Genomic DNA, 22,020 nt, shown 5'->3' with positions numbered 1-22,020 from the left:
AATTTGTTAGTTTTTATTAGTGTCTAGTATCCCATAGTGTGAATATGCCACAATGTATTTATTCCTTCTACTTTTAAAAAAACATTTATTTATTGATTCGAGGGAGAGATAGCAAGCACGTGCCAGTGGTAGTTGGGCGGGGTGGTGGAAGCAGAGGGAGAGGGAGAGAGAATTTCAAGCAGACTACAAGCTGAGCTCAGAGCCTGACACGGGGCTTGATCTCATGACCCTGAGATTATGACCTGAGCTGAAATCAAGAGTAGGATGCCCCAATTCCATTTTTGATATACATTTGAGTAGTTTTCAGTTCTGGCTATTTCTTAAATAAGAGAAAATTAAAAGGGAGTTGAAGATCTTTCCCTAAATAGGCATCAGGCTCAAATAATTTGGGGATCAAGTTCCACCAGATTTTAAGAACCCATAACTTCTATTTTCTATAAACTGCTCTAGAACATTCTTTCACATGCCTTTTGGAATACAATTGCTGGATCACAGGGCATAAGCACGTTCAAACATTTTTCTAAACTGGTGCCCCAATTTAAATTCTCAGCAGCATAGCTGTAATATACTGCTCCCCAACATTTGGCATTCACAGTCTGTTTCATTCATTACAGGTGTGTACTGGCACCTCATTTTGTTTTAATTTTCATTTGTTTATAATTAATGATATTGAGCCCTTTATATGTACCTATTAGCCATTTGGATGTTTTTTTGTGATGTGTATAATCTTTTAACCTACCTGCTTTTTCTTAAGTTAAAAAAAATATATCCTAGATGCAAATCTTTCATCAATATGTGCATGGAAAATATCATTGCCCCTCAAAGGCTTTCCTTTTCACTGCCTTAAATGGTGTCTTTTGAGGAAGAGAACTTCTTCTTCATTTTAACTTAGAATAATTTATCCATTTTTCTCCTTTATGGTTTTAGCTATTCTTGTGACTTACTTAAAATATCCTTGCCTAACACAGGGTTTAAAGACATCCTCCTATGTTTTCTTCTAGAAACTTTATTGTTTTACTTCTCTTAATTTAATCTAGGTAATCCAATTGATGTGTGTGTGTGTGTGTGTGTGTGTGTGTGTGTGTGTGTATGGTATAAGATATTGTCAAGATTTCATTTTCTCATGGGGTATTCTATTCTAGCACCATTTATTGGAAAGACCCTCCTTTCCCACTTTCTCTGCAATGGTACCCTTTTCATAAATCTAGTGACTGTAGAAGTATAGGTCTGTTGCTGAGCTCCACATCCTGTGACATCGGTTTTGATACCTATTCTTTCACAATAAATTTCTTATTTGACTGTAGGAGTTCTCCAACCACTGACCTTCTTTAGTCTTGGCCCTCTGTATTTGTACATAAACTTCAAAATTATTAAGTTGGGGCATCTGGGTGGTTCAGTTGGTTAAGCATTGGACTCTTGATTTTGGCTGGGGTCATGATCTCAAGATTGTGAGATGAGCCCTGCATTGGGCTCCACACTCAGCAGGGAGTCTGCTTGGGATTCTCTCTCCCCCTCCTTCGGCCCCTCCCCATGCTTGTGCTCTTTCTTTCTCTCTCTAAAATAAATAAATAAATCTTTAAAAAAATAAAATAAAATTATCGTGGCTATTTACACAGAGACACATATACACACACCTGGTGGGATTTTAACTGAAACTATATTGATTCTGTAAATCAATTTGTGGAGAATTATTATTATTATTTTTTAACAAAATTGAATCTTCCAGGAACATGATCTGTCTCTCTGTTTACTTAGGTATTTTTAAATTTCTCACAATTATGTTTCATAGTTTTTAGTGTACAACATGTTATCTTTATTCTTAGCTACTTGATTTGTTCATGTTATTGTATATTTTAATATTTTCTGATTATTTGTTGCTGGTCTGTAGAAATCTAAATTGACTTCATATTCTGCAACCTAGCTACATCATTCTGTTATTTTTATGTCTCTATTTTATCGGCAGTTAGTTAACCTCTATATGCTCTATTTTCTGATGTGTAAAAAAGAAACATATTAGTAGTTCTAACTACACAGAGATAGTGTGATAATTAAGTGAGATAATACATATCAAACACTTAGAATAGTTTTTAACCCAAAATAATTGCTATGTAAGTGGTAGATATTATTATATATACTAACATAAAATGATCTCCAAGACATTGTTAACATACCAAGTTATAAATTAAAGCATTATAACTCCAATATGTTTAAATAGCAATGATTATGTGTGCAAGTGCATATTTACATGAATGTATAGAAAAGGTCTGAAAGAACACTAAATAGTGCATTAATAATGGTTACTTCTGGGATGAGCATGAGGTGGGGAAATGTAAAGACTTTATTATGTGTACTTCCATATTTGTTTTCTTTTTGTTTTTTTTCTTTGTAATGAGACTGTATTTAAATTTTACTTACATCCCCTAAAATTCTAATTTTAAAAATCAACTTTGTATGAAATGTAGAGAAGAACTGGAAAGCCCACAGATCAATATAATCTATTTTTTTTAAAGATTTATTTATTTGAGAGAGAGAGAGAGAGAGAAAAAGAGAGCATATGGAGGGAGGGGCAGAGGAAGAGAATCTTCAAGTAGATTCCTGGCTAAGCACGGAGCCCAGTGCAGGGCTCCATCTCAGAACCCAGAGATCATGACCTGAGCAGAAACCAAGAGGTGGATGCTCAACTGACTGGGCCATCCAGGCGCCCCTCAATATAATCTTTCAGTGCTAGTGAGCTAGTTAGAAGGAGAAATTTCCAGGGCTTGTAATTGGCAGCTGCCCAGGGAATGGAGTAGAAAGTATGGATTTAAGATATGCCTCACATATGGAATGGACAGATCTCAGTGATGATCAGATGCAAAAGGTAAGGGAGAGAGAGAGGAGTTCTCTCTGATGTCCAGGTTTCTGGTTTTGGTGACTGTGTAGATGATTGTGTTAGTCAACAAGATTGCAAACGTCAGAGGCAGGTAGGCTTGTAGGAAGAAAAAAAGCCAATTTCAATTTTACGCCTGCAAAATCTGGGAAATGTGTGCTGCATTCATGTGGATCTTGTCAGTAAGCATTTGGGGGCCTGTACATGGTGGTCAGTAGAACGGCTTGGGCTGGGGCTTATATTTTGGAGCAGACTATGTCTAGTGCATATTTAACAGCCTGAGATGTCCATGCAAAGATGCGTGGAGATGGATGAGAAGAAGGCTGTGGCCATTAGCTCTTCTTTTACCTCTTTTTTTAATTGACAGTTGGGGGTACAAGACAGAAAAACAAGATGCTCCAACGGGAGACATAATAATCTTTTTTCTTCTCTTCCTTGAAAGATCATTATTCTACACATATCGTAGAATATGCAGCTCCTTTTTTTAAATGGTGATGGTGGCCTGCTTTCTTAAAAAGCTGAACTGCTCTTCAAAAATAAAAGTAAAATAAACTCTGGATGCTTTTCTACTTCTACACAAACTAATAGGATCCCCAGTGGCTGAGAAAAGTGTTCCTCTACCCCTGTTTCTCTGTAGTTACCTCGCGAGGGCTACTGATTCACCTACCAGCTGTTCAGAAATGGTATGAGGTTTTGAGGCCTGAGGGCATCTGAAGGCAGGGTCCCTTTCTTAAATTTTTGGTTGACCAGAGGTATGTTGTCTCTACAAACACAGCATAACTCCTGAGTGAGAAGTAAAAATAAAACACCATTAGTTTGTTTTTTTAGCTAGCTGACACAGATTGGTTGATGTATTATTTTTTCCTCTCATTGAATTGATTGTAGCAACAATTCATTATTCAGAAAATTTTCATTAAATTTCCTGCAAGTTCAGGAAACTGGACCAGGCCTAGTATCTTGGATTTAAATATTAGGGGGTCATTATCATTTTTATGGCTCTCAGAAGGGCCCTAAATATTTTTCTGTATAAGTGAGTTACAATACTTTACAATAGAATAGTGAATAGCACTTTGGAATATAGAGTGTGGAATTTTCAGTATTCATTTATGGATTACCTTGTATTTTTATGAGAGTATCCAAACAATAAAGGTTTAACAAATTATCAGCTTAAACACATAGTAATATCTCAGGCCTGAGCAAACAACATGGCTTTTATCTTAGTTACCAAGAGGAGGAGCCTCTATTGGGTTTCATTTTCTCAGCATAAAATCAACAACATTGACATTTCTTGGAAGGTTCCTTTGTGTTGAGACATGGTCTAGGTATGAGGATATATGGTAATTAGTCAAGCAAACAATAATTAAAGCTATCAGTCAGTATGTGTGACTAGAAAACTATAGGCTAAGGAGAAATGTGTCTGAATGAAAAAACAAACAAAAAATGAGTGGGTAGTGTGTCATGAAACCTTGGCAATGGTTTGCCAGGGACTGTATCTTAACCCAAAGGGAAGAAACCAATGCGTGGATTTCCTGACACTTTTACATCCAATTTGAATGTTAGAATAGGGGCATCTTGGTGGCACAGTCAGTTAAGCGACTGATTCTTGGTTTCGGCTCAGATTGTGATCTTAGGGTCACAAGAACAAGCCCCGGGTCAAGCCCTGTGCTCAGTGCAGAGAATCTGCTTGAGATTCTCCCTCTCCCTCTGCCCCTCCCATTGGTGCTCTCTCTCTCTCTCTAAAATAAATAAATGAATCTTTAAAAAAAAAAGTCAGAATGAAAAACTGACTTCTTAGACAGAAAAACAGACAGGCAGACAGACACACACATACAGGTCTATACAGTAAAGAATATAATTCTGTGAATACTTTAGTCCAGAGCCAACATTCAATTTAGAGGATAATTAAGGGAAAGGGAATTTCTTCCTGAATTATCCACATTGACTTTCAAATAGTTGTCACTGGAAGGAGCAAAATGCAAACCAACAAGAAAATACAGTTTTTTTCAGAAATGTTTTAATAACTCAATGTATTAGTTTCTTATTGCATCTGTAATAAGATGCAACCCTAGGTCCCCACAAGTCCCAGCCCATTAGAGTATCAAGTCAGGTTCCAAATCTGATCTAGACCTCATTAGTTCTAAAGTCCCAAATCTCATCATTAAATCATCTAAATTGGGTGTGAATGAGACTCTAGATATATTTCATCCTGGCACAGAATTCCTCTCCATCTGTGTACCTATAACACTGAAGACTCAAGTTATCTGTTCCAAAAATAAAATGATGGTACAAGCATTGGATAGCAGTTATATGTATCCCCATCCCCCAAAGGAGAAAATGAAAAGAAAAAAGGAGGTCCCAAGCAATTTTGAAATTCAAGTGGGCAAACTCCATTAGGTTTTAAGGCCCAGAAATAGTTTATTCCTCTGTGGTCCATGGATCCAGCCTCTGGGCTCAAAGTTCTCTTCTTCTGCCCCACAGAATCATCCTTCCTTTTTCACTGAAGGTATTATGAGTTTTTTTTTTTTTTTTTAAGATTTTATTTATTTATTTGAGAGAGAGAATGAGATAGAGAGCATGAGAGGGGGGAGGGTCAGAGGGAGAAGCAGACTCCCCGCTGAGCAGGGAGCCCGATGCGGGACTCGATCCTGGGACTCCAGGATCATGACCTGAGCCGAAGGCAGTCGCTTAACCAACTGAGCCACCCAGGCGCCCAGTATTATGAGTTTTATCAGTCTGTTTCCTGCCTACAAATTTTTGGGAGTCCAAAGTCTTCTGGGTCTCCTGCTAGCTCAGGGATTCATTCTGTTAGACAAAATGTTTCTCCACTGGTCTTTTCTAGATAATATCTCTATTTTTGTCCTCTGCTGAAATAGCTGAGGGGATGCATGATTCACATGCCTCATCACTTCAAAGGGCCTTCTCTGTGAATGAATACTGTGACCTTTTGTCTCTTCTAAGAATCTAGGAAAAAGCTCCAGAGAATCACCCTTGGATTTCTCTCCAGAGCATACCTTCCTGACAGTGAATCTCTTAATTTTGGTATCTTTCGCAATCTGGATAAGGCTAAATACACCCTCCTACCAAGTTCTTTTTGCATCATGGTTCCTCTCTCAAATTATCTCTTTTTTTCCTCAAATTTTACCATAAGCAGCAAAGAGAACCAGGCTGCATCTTTAACACTTTGCTTGGAAATCTCCTCAGCTAAATATCCAAGTCCACTGTCTATCAGTTCTGTTCTCCACTCAACTCTGCGACACAATTTAGCTATGCTTCCTGCCACTAGGTAAGAGGGGTGCCCTTTCTCTCAGCTTTCAATAGCATGTTACTCCTTATTTCTGAGCCTTTAGCAACAGCCTCTTTAATGTCCATATTTCCATCAACAGTCTTTTTATGATAATTTTAATGTTCTATAAAATGATAGGGACTTACTTCCTTCTGAGCCCTCACAAGCAGCACTGTAGTGCCCATATTTGAACCGATAGTCGGTCTGAAGGAATCTAGGCTTTTTCTTTCACGCACCTCAGAATTCCTCAATCCTCTAACCATTACCCAATTCCAAAGTCACATCCACATTTTTAGGTATTTGTTACAGCAGCATTTCCAGACACCAAAATATGTATTCATTTCTTATTGTTGCTGCAACAAATCATCACAAATTTGGTGCCTTAAAATGGCACAGATATGTTCTCCTACAGTTTGGAAGGGCTGGAGAAGTCCAATATGAGTGTTGAGGAACTAAAATCAAAGTGTTAGCTGGTTTGATTCATTCTGGAGTCTTTGAGGGGAGAATCTACTTCTTTGCTCTTTTCAGCTTCTAGAAGCTGCCTGCATTCCTTAGCTCCTGGCCCTTTCTTGCATTATGCTAACTTCTTCCTTCCAGTGTCATATTTCTTACTACTTTTCTGATCTCCTGCCTCTCTCTTATAAGGACGCTTGTGATTACATCACCCCTTCAGGTAATCTCCCCACCTAAAAAACCTTAACTTATTCACATCTACAAAGTACCCTTGCCATGTAAGGTACCATATTCACAGGTTCTGGGATTAGGATATTGGATATATTTGGTGGACATCTTTGGGGGACTCACTCAAAGAAAACAGATTTTTGCCCAAATTATCCAATTTGGAGAATTTTTTTCAGCCCTCTACTTTTGGCATTTATTTATTTGTTTGTCTTTTTATTTAATTCATTAACATTTAATAATCATCTCTTCTGGACCAGGCTCTGCGTCATGTATCGGGGCTAATAAAGATGATTATTAGGTTTCCTATACTCAAAGCACAAGGGGAGAGAATTGCAAAACAATATTGTAAGAACAATAATGGAGTTACAAACAGAATGTCAGATCCGTGAGAATCAATATCCTAGTGCCTGTTTGCCGTTAAGTGAAATGACATAATCACATATGTCAAGTATGTTTCAAAATATTGACCAACTTACAGCCATCTCTTGGGAGTCTCGGGTGAAGACAGACTGCCTGGCAACTCTTAAACACTTTCCTCACAATTTTGAGCAATATAAGAGGCTTGAACCTGAATTTTTCTTTAGCAGGAAGCATTTTATGTATTTATCACATCAATTCCCATACCTTGGACAATCCTGGTCCCCAACAGTGGCCAAGAAAGTTCTAGAAGCATTGAAAATGCTTACTAAATACTTGTCAAGCTGAATTGAATTGAATTTGGATTTGAGTTGCAAAAAAAGACTGCTTGAAAAAAAATCATTCTGCTGTTTTAGGGGGATTTGAGAAGAGTGTAATCAGGTTCTTTGTTGACTTCCACTTCAGCTGGTTGTCAGAGAAAAGAAATTCTTATCAGGTGTGACATGGAAAAATGAGATTGGAAGAAAAGAACAGTGCTGGTTGGTTTTGAGATGTGATCAAAAAGGTTTTTATTTATCCCTTGGTAACCTCTAGAGAGCCTTGACAGCTGTATCCTCCCTAGAAGCCTTAATAACCCAACCAATTGTGTTTGGCTGCTGATCATCAATTTCATACTTGCTAATGATTTACTGGTAGCAAACCCAGCCCCAAAGTCTGCAATCCAGCAGCACTGGCAGCCACAGAGGAAATACTGGCCTTGAGCACTACACAAGCTATAAAGAGCCAGGCTTGTCTAGACTTGACACTTTTTAATGCTGCCAATAACAGTATAGCCTTGGACACAAACTCTACTCCTGGCTTAAAAAATGACACTATCATTGATATCAAAGATTTATTCTGTAATAGACAGACTGTGCTGGTGTGGAAACTTGTCATCTATAATCCACTGTTTCCAGAAGGCTAGGCTAAAATGTATCTTTTCACTGTGGACCAAATCCATGCACCAAAGGGTTTGCTGAACGAATGGATAGAATAAATATGGGAGTGTTTATCTGCCCTAAGGGTAAAAAGACAAACAAATTAATTTCAATCTCTTTAGCAGATGTCTTGGTTTTCCCAAAATGAGTGTGATAGCTACCCAAGTCTCCTATTTATCAGTTAAAACATTCTAGAGATTCTCCAAAATCCAGAGCCTGTGTATCCTGTCTCCTCTCTACACTGCCCAGGCAGCAGTGACTTTTCTGTTTTTTCCTCCATTATAATCATTATCAACCCACCATTTATTAAGCACCTATTATATACCACGCACTTTAATGTGCAGTTTATTTAAATGATCCCTTAATTTCATTTAATCCTCTTGTGTGAAAATTTTCCACTCCCAACATCAGTTTGGGGTGTTTTTATCTTACTCAATCCAAGCCCAAATTTTAGGAGAAATTACCTTCACACCCATAATCCTCCCAGTGTCCTTGGGCCCCTTTTGTGCTTTCAGATGCCTTGACATGGGTCAGGGAGGAAACGCTCATAGAGCAGCCAAAAGCTATGGCCTTCAACGATGCAAAGCTTGGGCAAGATGTTGGCCTACTTACATTATGACTAAAGAACTGGCTTGTGGGGGCTCTGGGTATGGAATGGGTACACTGTGACTTACCCAAAGGCAGCTGGCCAGTTTTGGCAAATTTTACTCCAACTGGAACCTCAGAACTGATGAATTCTCTCATACTCTGAGGCAGGAGGACAATGCCCCTTGTAGCACTTTTTGCTCTGGTCTACATACCCGACACTTCCGCATTGACAGGCCTCCTCTAGAGCCTGGCCCTCAAGATGTCCACACCCTCAGTTTGGCACTTCTCTTCTTTGGGCTTCCACCAACGTCCCCTTTCTACCTTTTACACTGAAGCCCTCATCAGGCTCTTATCCCAAAAAAGAGTATACAAGATATCTAGAAGTGCTTAGGTTTCCTAGATCTGGGCGCCTAAGCATTATTCACAGATAATGTGTTTATTCTATGTCAAGGGTAAGAAGGCCTTGGGATTTGTGGCAAAATTGTGGGTCCAAGGGCTTCCAGAGAAAGAATAAATAGAGTTGAGTTTTATATTAAAAATTAGAACAGGTTGCATATTACTGAGAGAAAGTGGAGCATGGTGGCTAGGCTGTGTGTGTTCTCAGGCCAGTCTGGCTGGGTCTGCAGCCAGACTCTACCACTGACTAGCTCACCTAGGAAAGAAGTTGGCAATTTTTTTCCATTAAGGGTTAATAGTAAATAGTTTGGCTCTGTGACCATGCAGTCTTTATTACATCTATTCAGTGCTACCACCGTAGCATGAAAGCAACCACAGGCATTGCATAAACAAATGAACATGACTGTATTCCAGTAAAACTTTATTTAAACAAAAACAAAAACAAAAAGAACAGATGTTAGGCTTGATTTAGTTCATGCGCTATAGTTTACCACCCCCTAACCTACGCCAATTTACTTAATGCTATGGACTGATTGTGCGTGTCCCCAAATTCATCCCAATAGGATGGTATCTGGAGGTGAGCTTTTGGGACTTTCTGGGTGCTGAAGATAGAGTCCTCCATGAGGATAGAGTCCTCATGAATTGGCTAGTGCCCTTATGAAAGAGACCCCAGAGAGCTCCCTCACTTCTTCTGTCATGTGAGGACATAGGGAGAAAGATGACCATCTATGAACCAGGAAGCAAGCTTTCACCAGACACTGAATCTGCTGGCCCCTTTATCTTGGACTTTCCAGTCTCCAGAACTGTGAAGAATAATTGTTTGATGTTTAAGTCACACAGTGTATGGTATTTTTGTGATAGCCGCCCCAAGAGACTAAGGCACTTAGCCTCTCTAACCTCATTTATAAAACAGGGATAATAAGATAATACTAATGCACATAAATTACTTAGAAGCATACCTGACACTCAAGAAATTCTATGACTATTGTTGTTCTTACTATATAATTTTATATCCAGCTGCCTAATCAACATTTGCACTTGGTTATCTGATTGACATTTCAAATTTAATAAGTCCAAAACTGAACTCTTGATCTTTCTTCTCAAATCTGTCCCTCTCTCCAGACTTCCCCATTTCAGTGGATGGCAATTCCATCTTTCCAGTTGCTCAAACTAAAACCCTGAACTCAGCACCAACTCTATTCTTTCCCCAATACCCTATATTTAATCCATTAGGGTGTTCTTTTGGCTGTATATCTAAATATATCCCAAACCTGATGACTTCTCCCCATTTCTACTGCTACCACCTGGTGTCTCTTGGCTGTAATTGGACCTTTTCATGGAAGTTTAAGGAAAATCCTCCTCTCATCTTTGCTCTCTGGCTAACCCCACCTTCCCTCCTGTGGCTTACTAAAGTTAGTTTTACTTTATTTGCAACTATTTTAAAATCTTAAATAAAGTCAATGGGCAATATTTTCCTGGCCAGTATACCATCATTGGAGAATGTTAAGCATTAAACTTAAGGAATAAAATCATTCCAATTCATGCAGGAAATCTGCCAAGAAGAACAAGAGAACGGGGACTTAAATTTTCTGTGGTTAGTTAAGTTCCCGTACCTTACCAGATGCCAGGTAGAAGATTGTTCAATAGGAGCTGGTTTAGTTACTACTTCTTCATCAAGAAGCATTAAGTCTGGGTGGGGCTGGGACAAGGGTGGAGACAGATACTTGCCTCTGTTGCAAAATAGAAGAGGGTGCCAAAACCTCTGTAATCAAGAGAAATACTATTTTAATGCAATATTCTAAAAGAATCAAATCAGCAAACTACGGCTTGTGGCATAACCTCCTGTTTTTGTCAGTGAAATTTAATTAGAAAACACCTATCCATTTCTGAGGGAGATGGGACACAAGCCTGGAGGAAGAGCAGTAGGGAGTTCTGTGGGCAAGCTGACCAGCAAGTCTTCATGCCTATAATTGCCTCTCACTAATAAGGATCACCTTCCATATGACCCTGGTGCAACGGGAAGGAAATTGGCCTGGGAAGCTGGTTGACCAGAATTCTAGTTCTGGCACTGCCACGGGCCCTGGGCAAAACTTGTAATCTCTCCTCATCCATGAAATTAAGGGTTTGAACTTCATCATCCTCAAAGGTCTTGTATTTCTAAAATTCTACAAAATGCATTTGCCAAACTTTCTCTAGGTACCTAGTCATGTATGCTATTTGTCTTGTTCCCTGAATCCTCTGCTCTCACACTTTGCTTTTTTCCAATGAAGTTCTTTTCATTCTTAGCTTTGAGGTGGTTAATTCTGATACCAGCATAGTTAAAGTAGACCCTGGAGCCACCTCCAAATCCCATATAGTACTGACTTATCAGCATCTCCCCACAAGAACACTGTGCTCTCCTTTTGGTGCAGATGATCATGGTACATGCTAGAATTCTCATTCTGTTGCTTTCATTCTGCAAGTGCTTTTATACCCTGTTCATAAATCTGAATAATAATAACTTTAAATTGGAGGCTGCTGGCTAGCAGCTTTATTCTTCTCTGAAGGCGACACCAAAGTGAACGGGCACATAGCAGACACATTTACAGGAATTAAAAAGAAGAGTGTGGGAAGAATTCACTCACGAAAGTGCGACAATCCTTTAGAGAGCACCAAGCCTGGCTTTGATGAGTAGAGTGAAGGCAGAGAGTGACCAAAATGATTCAGGAAACATGGCTTGATGCCCATGAGCAGTTGCAGCTAATACCAACACTTCATCCAGTCTCTGTTGTAGTGCCGCTGGCTTTTCTACAAATCATTGTTAATTTACCACTGTTACACCCATGTATTAAAAAGTACATTTAGGGGCCCCTGGGTGGCTCAGTCCGTTAAGTGTCTGCCTTCGGCTCAGGTCACGATCCCAGGGTCCTGGATCGAGTCCCACATCGGGCTCCCTGCTCGGCGGGGAGCCTGCTTCTCTCTCTCCCACTCCCCCTGCTTGTGTTCCCTCCCTCGCTGTGTCTCTCTCTGTCAAATAAATAAATAAAATCTTTGAAAAATAAAATAAAATAATAAATAAAATAAAATACATTTAGTTAGCACAGAAGACACTATGAATTGAGCATATCCTCAAGGGTATCAATTTTTCTATACCCATAAGTCTATTTCCTTCTTAAATATGTAATGAATTTTTGTGGACACTAATATGAACCATCCCTCTATCTCTTTACTTGTTTCATTTCCCACAAGAAAAGAAAAGTAACCATTTAACTCACATTAAATTTTTTTTAAAGATTTTATTTATTTATTTGAGAGAGAGCACAAGCGGGGGAGCGGCAGGCAGAGGAAAAAGCAGGTTCCCTGCCGAGCAGGGAGCCTGATGTGGGGCTCGATCCCAGGATCCCGGGATCATGACCTGAACCAAAGGCAGATGCCCAACCGACTGAGCCACCCAGGTGCCCCAATCACATTAGATTTTGATCAAACCAATAGCAATCACTATTTTTTACACTTTTTCCGGTCAATGAGGAAATTTTCCACTCACCACTCAAGAAGCATCATGCCAGCCTGGGACTGACTACCAGAAAGACATACACCTTGTAGAAAATCCAGTGGCTAAAAAAGGAACAGCCACTCCAGCCAGCCCATGCATCATTAGAGTTGGTATAGGAAACCTCTCTTCCTTTCCCCTCAAAATGATACCTGCCAGGTCATTAGTCTTCAGGCACCATTTGCACATACCTCAGCTTTCCTTGTTCTGTCCCAAGCTAACCCCTTCTTAATGGATGTGGAGCCTGGCATCTTTCTTTCCATGCATACCCACTCATCTTCTGCCTGTACCCTTGCTGTCTTCTCTATACAATTCTGCCAGGGAGTTGATTTTCTCAGAGAAGCCAGAATCACAAAGGACCAAAGAAATTTCTTAGACAACTCAAGCGATCAGTAGATGTGATTGACATAACATGCCACAGGTTCTCTGAGACTCGTTTGCTCTTACTGTTATTAGAGAACCCACACTGCCTTTCAGTGAATGTTGATCATCATTTATTTAGGGTCATTTCCTCACCAAAATGAAGCTTTACAAAACAGGAGTGTCTTTTATTATCTATGAAAATGGCTTTTGTTATTTTTTAAGTATATAAAATCATTTTAAAGCCCTTTGTGTTTGTTAAAACAACATTACAAGACTGGAATAATTTGTTTTTATTTATTTATTTATTTTAAAAGATTTATTATTTATTAGAGAGAGAGAGCGTGAGCAGGGGGAGGGGCAGAGGGAGAGGGAGAGAGAGAATCTCAACCAGACCCCCTGCTGAGGGTGGAGCTGGATACAGGGCTCAATCTCATGACCCTGAGATCACTACCTGAGCTGAAACCAGAGTCAGATGCTCAACAGACTGACCCACCCAGGCACCCTTAGAATGATTTGTTTCTACAAGAAATAATTATCTATAATCCCACTATCTGAATATGGGACTATTTTTTCTTAAGTATCTCTTTTCAATCTTGGTCTCTATACCTAAGTCTATTTTTAAAGTTGCAATATTCATGTATATTCAAACTTACTTCCCTTCTGTTACAGGACTTTCCAATTATGCAGCCTCCATTGATAACATTTTTAATAGCAACTTAAGAATCTACTAGGTGAACTAGAGAGTCATTTGTGATGGTAATGCTCTCTGTTGCTCTAATGTTGGTTAAGTAACTTTGGGGGATGTGGTCTCAACTTCCATTTCCATCTATGGTCTCTCTTACCTGTGCTTACTGCAGAGATTCTATTTTTTTGATTCCTTGAAGCTTGGATTCCATGGTAATCATGTGACTTAGTGAAAAGTAAATGGAAGTCTTTTGGTGTCATTTCTTTCTCTTCCTATTCTTTCCATTTTCTCTCTGAGACACAGATGAAGCTGGAGCCGCTATCCTGCAATCATGAGGCTACAAGCATTAAGGAATACCCTTAGGATGGCAGAACAGAATGACAGAAGAGCTTGGATCATTGAGCCATCGCACTGGCCCTGAATCACCTAATTGTAGATTTAATATTATGAAAACAAATAATCTCTTATTTTTTAAATTATCGTGGTTGTCTTTTCTGTTATTTGCTGCTGTACTTATTCATTAATGATACAATTGATGAGCCATATGATTCTTTTTGATATAACTGCTCTTGCCCCACAGAAAACTACTCGGTTGTGACATAGCAACGTCTCTAACCATGACCCTGATGATGACCCAGTGGCAGCTGCCATGAAGTTTCCATGTTGGTTTTCCTTGTGCAATTCAGGAAGCAGATGCTGGTGTTGGAAATGCTTGTGTGAGTTCTTCACCTCTGATGGCTCTCAATCCGTTAAGGCAAAGGTTTCTTCTACTACCCAAGGCTTGTTAGAATCAAGGTAGAAATATCCAGAGGAGGACAGTGGAGAACAGGTGTTGGGAACATTTGATGATGTTCTTTCTTTATGTATTTATTTAATAAATAAATATTGAGAGCATGTTATGAGCCAGACACTGGGTTAAAGCACTGAGATGCCCAGATGGCTGATTAAAGAAATTTCTTAGCTACAACATGGATGAAGCATCTCTGGAGAGTGTAAGAGATAGTAGAACGCCACCAGAGCTAAGGCACTTGAGAGAAGGATTCAAAAATGGAAAGGTGACAAATACTTGATTGCAAGGAAAACAGAGAAAGGGGGTTGCAGGTCCAAAGTCAAAGGCAGACAAACAGAAAGAGCAAGGATGTGAAAGAAAGGAAAAATTCTTCCTCTGTCTTGCAAGGTCTTCCAGCTGGACTAAGAATTAAATTTACATGAGACAGAGTAACAAGGAGGAAAAAATCAAAGTTTTATTACAGGCACATGGAGGCCTGATAATGAAATTGAGACCTAAAGAGATGACCAAGGCAGGCAGTTTTTATATTTAAGACCATAAATAGGTGAGGAATTAACAGGACAAGGAAAATAACTTTGGGAGCTTCAATTAGTAAGGAATTCTAAACAGTATTTGGGCTGGGGCGGTCAACTAGTAAAGTAACAAGGTTTGTTCATATAGCCTTCTCGGCTCTAAATTTCCTATCCCTGGTGATAAGGATGTCTCTCCATCCTGGTAGAGGGAGGATGCCTTTCATATGGAGATTTATTTCCTGCTTGAAGGGGGACAGAGAGTCTGAGTGTCCTTGTATGGGCTGTCTTTTAAGTAACTCTTATTTAAAATAATCAACATGCAAAGGGGCACATTTTGGGGCAGCCTGATTTTGGCCCCTACAGATGATAAGAAGTACAACCAATCAGACACTTTTACTTTTTAAATAACCAAAACATATATGCATGCACCACATGTAAGAAGGAATACCTATAATAATTGTACAGCTCCACAAATTTTCACAAACTGAATACATTTGTGTCACCAGAACCCAGATCAAGAAAGAATATAATCAGCATCCTGGAAGTCCCCCCCTTCCCTGCCCCCCCTTCTTTCTGTCACAATTCCCCTAGGCCTAGCAACTATCTTATTATTATTATTTTTTTAAGTAAGCTCTATGTCCACGTGGGGCTCAAACTCACAACTCCAAAATCAAGAGTCACACACTCTAGGGACTGAACCAGCCTGGAACTCCTCTCATTTGTTAACATCATAAGTTAATTTTGTCCATTTTGTTACTTTGTAACTGTATAGTAATGGAACCATCCAGTAGGTACTCTTCTGTGTCTAGCTAAACTTTATATGGGTGAGATTCACTCAGATTGTTGCATAAAATTAGCACTTATTCTCACTGCTGTGTAGTTTTCCATTGTGTTACCGGCGCAGAATTTTTTTATCCAGCCAGCCTACATTTGATGGTTATTTGAGCAATTTCCAGTTGGGGCCATTGCAAAAATATGGGAAAAAAAAGTCATGTACATATGAGTGGTATACTTCTGTAAGCATTTCTGCTGGCTATATAAACCTAGGAGTGGATTCATTGGGTCATAACATAGGTGCATATTTACTTTTAGAGAAACTGCCAAACATCTTTCCCAACATTATTCTACAAATTTATATTCTATAGCAGTGCAGTTGCAGCTGCTTCACATTCCTGCCAACACCAGGTAGTTTGCATTATTTTCAATTTAGCTGCACAGCGCCACTATGGTGGGTATATAGTAGTTTCTCATTGTGCGTGTGTTTTATGCTCAAATGCCTTAATGAAATATAAATATAGTGAAATTACACAACTTTGAGTGTAAATCTCAATGAATTTTTACCCGTGTAAACACCCACGTAACCATCACTCATATAATGATGTAGAATATTTCTATCACCACATTCACTATCCTCTCCTGAGGCATTCTTATAATTTCTAACACCAAAGATGAGTTTTGTCTGTTTTTGAATATTTATCAAGTGGAAACGTATAGTACACTTTTGAGGTCTAGCTTCTTTAGCTCTTCTTTACCCTGAGACTAATCCATTTTATTGAAGTATTAGTAATCTGTTAATTCTTTTTGCTGGGTAGTATTGTATTGTATGGTACTTTTTCAAGGCAAAAGACCAGGCTCACCCAAACTAAACTTGGTCTGTCTCCCAGGGATCTGGGCATCTACACCTCTTCTAATATGAGTTTTTAGAGCCTCATAATCTTTTGGCATAATTGCATGGTCTAACTTAGCCTTAGCTGATTTTTAAAATTGTTTCTCTCTAGAGCAATCTCATTTTGGTGGAAGTAGCATGACATGACCCATTAGTATCAGAATGCCTGTTCAATTCTCTTATTCTTGCCTTTCTACTTTCACATTTTCCTTGCTACTCTCCTTTCCATTTCTTTCCACTAGATTTAGACATAAAAACGTACCATTTAAGTACGAATGTCCATTGAAGATTGCTAATGCTCTAGAAGCTTTTGAAAATTTGACCTAGGTATAGTTGAAGTCTCTAGAATGACAGCTACTCTAAGTGCTCCGTCACAGGGAGAAGTCACAGTTTACTCTGCTTTGTTTGCAAGCACTTTGTGAAGCCTTCTATTACAGCCCTCACTTCTCTGTGGAAGAGCCAAGAGTTGGACACAGTAGGTTGGTAAGTTGGTATATTTCAGCATACTCTTTCCAGGAATGACTTTGTGGCAGGTACCAAAGGTAGAGAGATGACAAAACACCATCCCTCAAGGACTATGGCTCAAGCTGGTCTGGCACCGGGCAGGAGGAACGCAGTACATGTAAATTATTTGTTCTTCAGAGACACAACCTTAACCACGTTGGACCGGAAGACTCTCAAATTGTGTTTTTAAATGATTATGTTCTATCTAGATCAAAATCTATTTTAAAAGTTCAGAGAATAGAAATGGTAAAGCACCCAAAACACTCTGACACTTTTCTTTCTTCATTTAAAACCAAGATCTTTTGGAAGAGAACGTAACACAGCGTCAGCTTCAGCAGCAAATGAGATTACTAAATGCTGACTCAACCACCAAAGAGGGCTTCACTGGAAAAAGGGAAGATGAGGCAGGGTGCTACCGCCATCTCAGTGGCTGCCAAACTGAATTAGACTCTGACTTTGTTTGGGGCAATGTAGTCTCTACTCTATTATGTGTATATGGATATCATATTTTCCTGAATCATACATCCATCCCTGGAGAGATGAGGGGGCTAAGCTGGGACATGCGGGCCCCCCAGTAGGCCAAAACTCGGCACACCGTTCTAATGAATATTCTTTAATTTTGTCTACCATTTATTAGTGAGGAGCTAAGTGTCCATTAGTAAAACTGTATACCCCATTCCACATGTTCAAAATAAGGCATTTATTATATATACTAATATAATACAAGGCTGTGATTTGTTTGCATTACCTTTTATGTCTCCATATTTTGGCACTCATCACGGATTACAGATGGTCATTTTCACTTACTAGGAGCAGACATAACTTGCATGCATAAAGCAACAAAACATCTTCCAAAATACTTTCATGTAGTTTAAATGCTTGCCACTTTTCTGCAGTACTTATTCTCACTCCAGTTTTCTTTTTTGCAATGCATATGAAATGGCTTGACATTTAGCTAGGAGGATCAACCACTCCCCCGGCATGCTGGGATGAAGCTCCCCGGTCATGATTCGGTTTCTGCTTGACTTGAACTGACCTCTCAGGCTCAACTTTTCCAACTGGCTAACTTTAATTTAGGGTTGGTGATTTTTGTTTTGTTTTTGTTGTGTTTCATTTTTCTATTGCTGTTACTTTATTTCATTTTATTTTATTTTTAAATCTTTTCCCTTCTTAGCTTCCTTTATCCCTTCCACCCCCAAGATGGTAGGCATTGTATGCTTCTGAGGGAGATTACATTTACTCTTGGCCCATTGTGGACAACATTGTGTGTGGAAACCTAAATTACCTGGAGTCATTTTCCTGATGTATTCCACGCTGGTTTTGAGCCCTATAATTTGACTCCTTAGGTGGCTGCCATCTAACTCCTGAATCCATTCCTGGGAGATTCACCAAAAGAAGGATGAAAAAACTAAGTATGGGGAACCAAGGCCAGATTTGGGGCTCCCTAGGTAAATGTTAATTAATAGAAAAGATTATCCAGATGTTAATTTTTAATATTAATATTTAATTTATTAAAATTAATTCAATCTTCTATTTTTTCTTGTATTAAGTTCTACTTTTGAATCTTTTATGTACTTAAACTCTTTTGAATATTTTAAATTAAATTTATAAATGTAGTACATTAAATTTATTTTTTAAGAATGTCAAATAACTGACATGCAAAAATAAAATCTTTTTGAATACCTAAATCACTTTTTCAAATCTAGAAATTAAGCTTATAAAAATAGAAATTTAAAAAACTTTTTAAAGATTTTATTTATTTATTTGACAGAAAGAGAAAGAGAGCACGAGGAGGGGGTCAGGGTCAGAAGGAGAAGCAGACTCTCCACTGAGCAGTGAGTCCGATGTGGGACCTGATCCTGGGACTCCAGGATCATGACCTGAGCCAAAGGCAGACGCTTGACCAACTGAGCCACCCAGGTGCCCGAAATCTTAAATTTGTATTAAATAGTTCCATATTGTATATATGTATAGTAAAATTTCAACCTCAAATCGCACATCTAAATCAATTACTCAGCTACACATTCCACATTGGAATCGTAAAGCTGATATGTTACTCTCAAAGGGAAAATGCTTTCAAATATTACAATCTCTGAAAATATCAAGCATGTATTTAATACAAAAATTAATACCATAATTCTCTTAAGCATGTCCAAATTTTCTCAAGGTTAAAAGATTCTTATTCACTAGCAAGAGTTACAATATTTAAATGATTTTGAGGTTATCTTCTCAACTAGTGAAGGTTACATAAGAATTAGGGACACTGTCTAGGACTCTAAAATTTATTCACAAGCTTTTTATGATCACTGTGGCAGAGACTCTACAACATATTTAGGGCAGATTGCCCACCATCCTAAGTGTGAATCCTATGAATATCTTATTGTTTTGCCTTTTCAAGGGAATGTGCAACCCATGCTATCTTACCACAGGATTGAATTCAACTGCTTGGTTTCATTCTGAATTACTTTTATCGTTTGGGCTACCTGTTTAGGCTACCCAGCTCATAGGGATTCCACATATCTCTAGAGTGGGACATGTCATTATAATGACATGAATAGAAGGTATTAGGATGCACCCTCTGGAAAAACACAGAGAAAAAGACTCAGGAGAGTAAGGCATCAGAATCTACTTAGCTAGTGTACCCAGGATGTTTTGCAGTGAAGCTCAGAGCCATTGCTATGCACTGAAAACCCATCCTCTTTTTTTCATATAAACGTTCAATAAGCACTTATTAACATCTATCATTATCTAGCCTTTGGAGTTAAGAAAGGAAGAAATAGGCAAGAGGAACTGATTGCTTAAACATCTATTAGGTACCAGACATTTTATTTGTACCCAACAAACCCATGAAGCTGGAAACATCAGTTTTATTTTATGGATGAGGAAAATGAGGCTCACAGGGGATAAGAAATTTTTTCGTTTTCCATATTAACACAGCTAGCAAGTGACCCAAACCAGATACAAACCTGATAATGGCTGGATCTAAAATATATCAACTCTGCCTCTGGAAAGGAGCTCATCATTTAGGGGATGGGAGGTGGCAGTGGGGACACCAAAGGAAATGAACAGAAATAATAGAGCCTGGAAAATGGAGAGCTCAATGCTTAGAGATCTTGCTACTTGAATCCAGGTTGAGGGGTGTGCATGCGTGTGTGTGTGTGTGTGTGTGTATGTGTGTTGGAAATGGGGATGTTGGCGATGGGAGAACTAGACACCGTGATAAAACCTTCTTAGAGCAGGTCTCAGTCTCTGAAACAAACTTGAGAATGTTTACCACTGCAGATCAATACCAAGTGAATATGAAAGAAGTTGGCACGTAGCACTCAGATAAACTAGTTTTTTAGGTTGTTACTTATCATGTCCCTTGGTGTCTTAGGGAAAACAAACTATTGCATATTACTGCTTCATAGGCGAGAATGATTTTATTGACAGATCATAGTAGGCATATGGCTGGGCATTAACCTCCCAGCCTTCTCTGATATCTGTTTCTGGAACAGTCTAACATGGCTGCTAATGTAGGAAATTCTCCAGCCATTGAGGGGCAGCTGCCTAGACTGCAGAAGAACTGCCTTCCCTCCCGCTGCACCCCTTGGTAGAATTAATGCTCTTAAAGGATGACAAACATCACTAGCTCAAGTCCTGTCTCAAGTGGGCTCCTCTCATATGTTTCAAACTCATATTCTCAACTTCTTGTTTTCTATCTCTTTTTTACATCCCCATCCCCCTTACAAAGTCCTTCCTTCTGACTGCTTCACTGTTAGTTGCACTTTCCAATTAGGAAAAAAAAGGAAAAGTCCAGTTAATTAACTATATCAGCTAAGAGCCTCTGTTGTAAGGATGTGCTTTGGGTTTTGATTTGCGTGACAGTTGTCACTGATTTGGTTTCAGCAGGATCTACCCCCCCCACACCCGGCACCACACCACAGCTCCTGTTATACTTACTCTGCTCTTTCTGTCTCCTTTTCTAACAGGTTAACCTTGAAACTGTCTCTTACAAAAGTCCTGCCTTTTACAAGCTGGCTTTCTGGGAAATCTATTTTATTTGGAAAAGCTATATAGCCTCGTGGTTAAATATGAAAACCATAAAACTAAAGTCCCTGAGTGCAGAATTTACGTTTATCAATTCCTACTTGTGTGACCTTGTGAAATCATTAAAACTCTTTGTGCCTCAGTTTCACACTGTCAAATGGGGACAAAAATAGTACCTACCTCATATGTTTGCCGAGGATTAAATGAGCAAATCTATCTAAAACATTTGGAAGTATGCAAGGATATAATCAGTGCTAGAAAAGCATTCCTGAACAGTCTTATTTTACTAGAGCAAGAACAAGAGCAAGGGCTGACATAGGTTGAGTACAAAATGTAAACTTTAGTGGATGGGTGCTGTAGTGGATTTTCCATTGGCCCAGCTCTTGAGACCATGAGGCCGTGATTAAATGAAAGTCAGCTATGGATTTAGTTGCACTGCATTAGAATGAAAAATGTGCAGGGATTATTTCCATTTGGCCTGGATCCCCATATCTTTCCAACGGTGCTTCTTTTTTTATGGTCAAAGCTCTCTTTGACTCAAAAATTTAAAACCCAACAACCATAATAACAACCAAGATCTGTGTCCAAGGAATGAAGAGGAGTTAAGTGGCCAAAGAATAGGAGCTCAGGGCCAGAAGTATCTTGATTTGGCTCTGTGAGTGCCATGTTCTGAGGCCCAGAGAGATAGTGCTGAGTTGCCTTTTCTTCCTAGTTCACTGTGAAGTTGAATCTATGATGTTAGCATCTCTGGCAGCAGATCTTTTGGAATTTAGCTCTTAAGAGTGTTAACC

Source organism: Halichoerus grypus, chromosome 1 (assembly GCF_964656455.1).
Source record: "Halichoerus grypus chromosome 1, mHalGry1.hap1.1, whole genome shotgun sequence".
NCBI classification, from domain to species: Eukaryota; Metazoa; Chordata; class Mammalia; order Carnivora; family Phocidae; genus Halichoerus; species Halichoerus grypus.
This window is presented reverse-complemented; position numbering follows the sequence as displayed.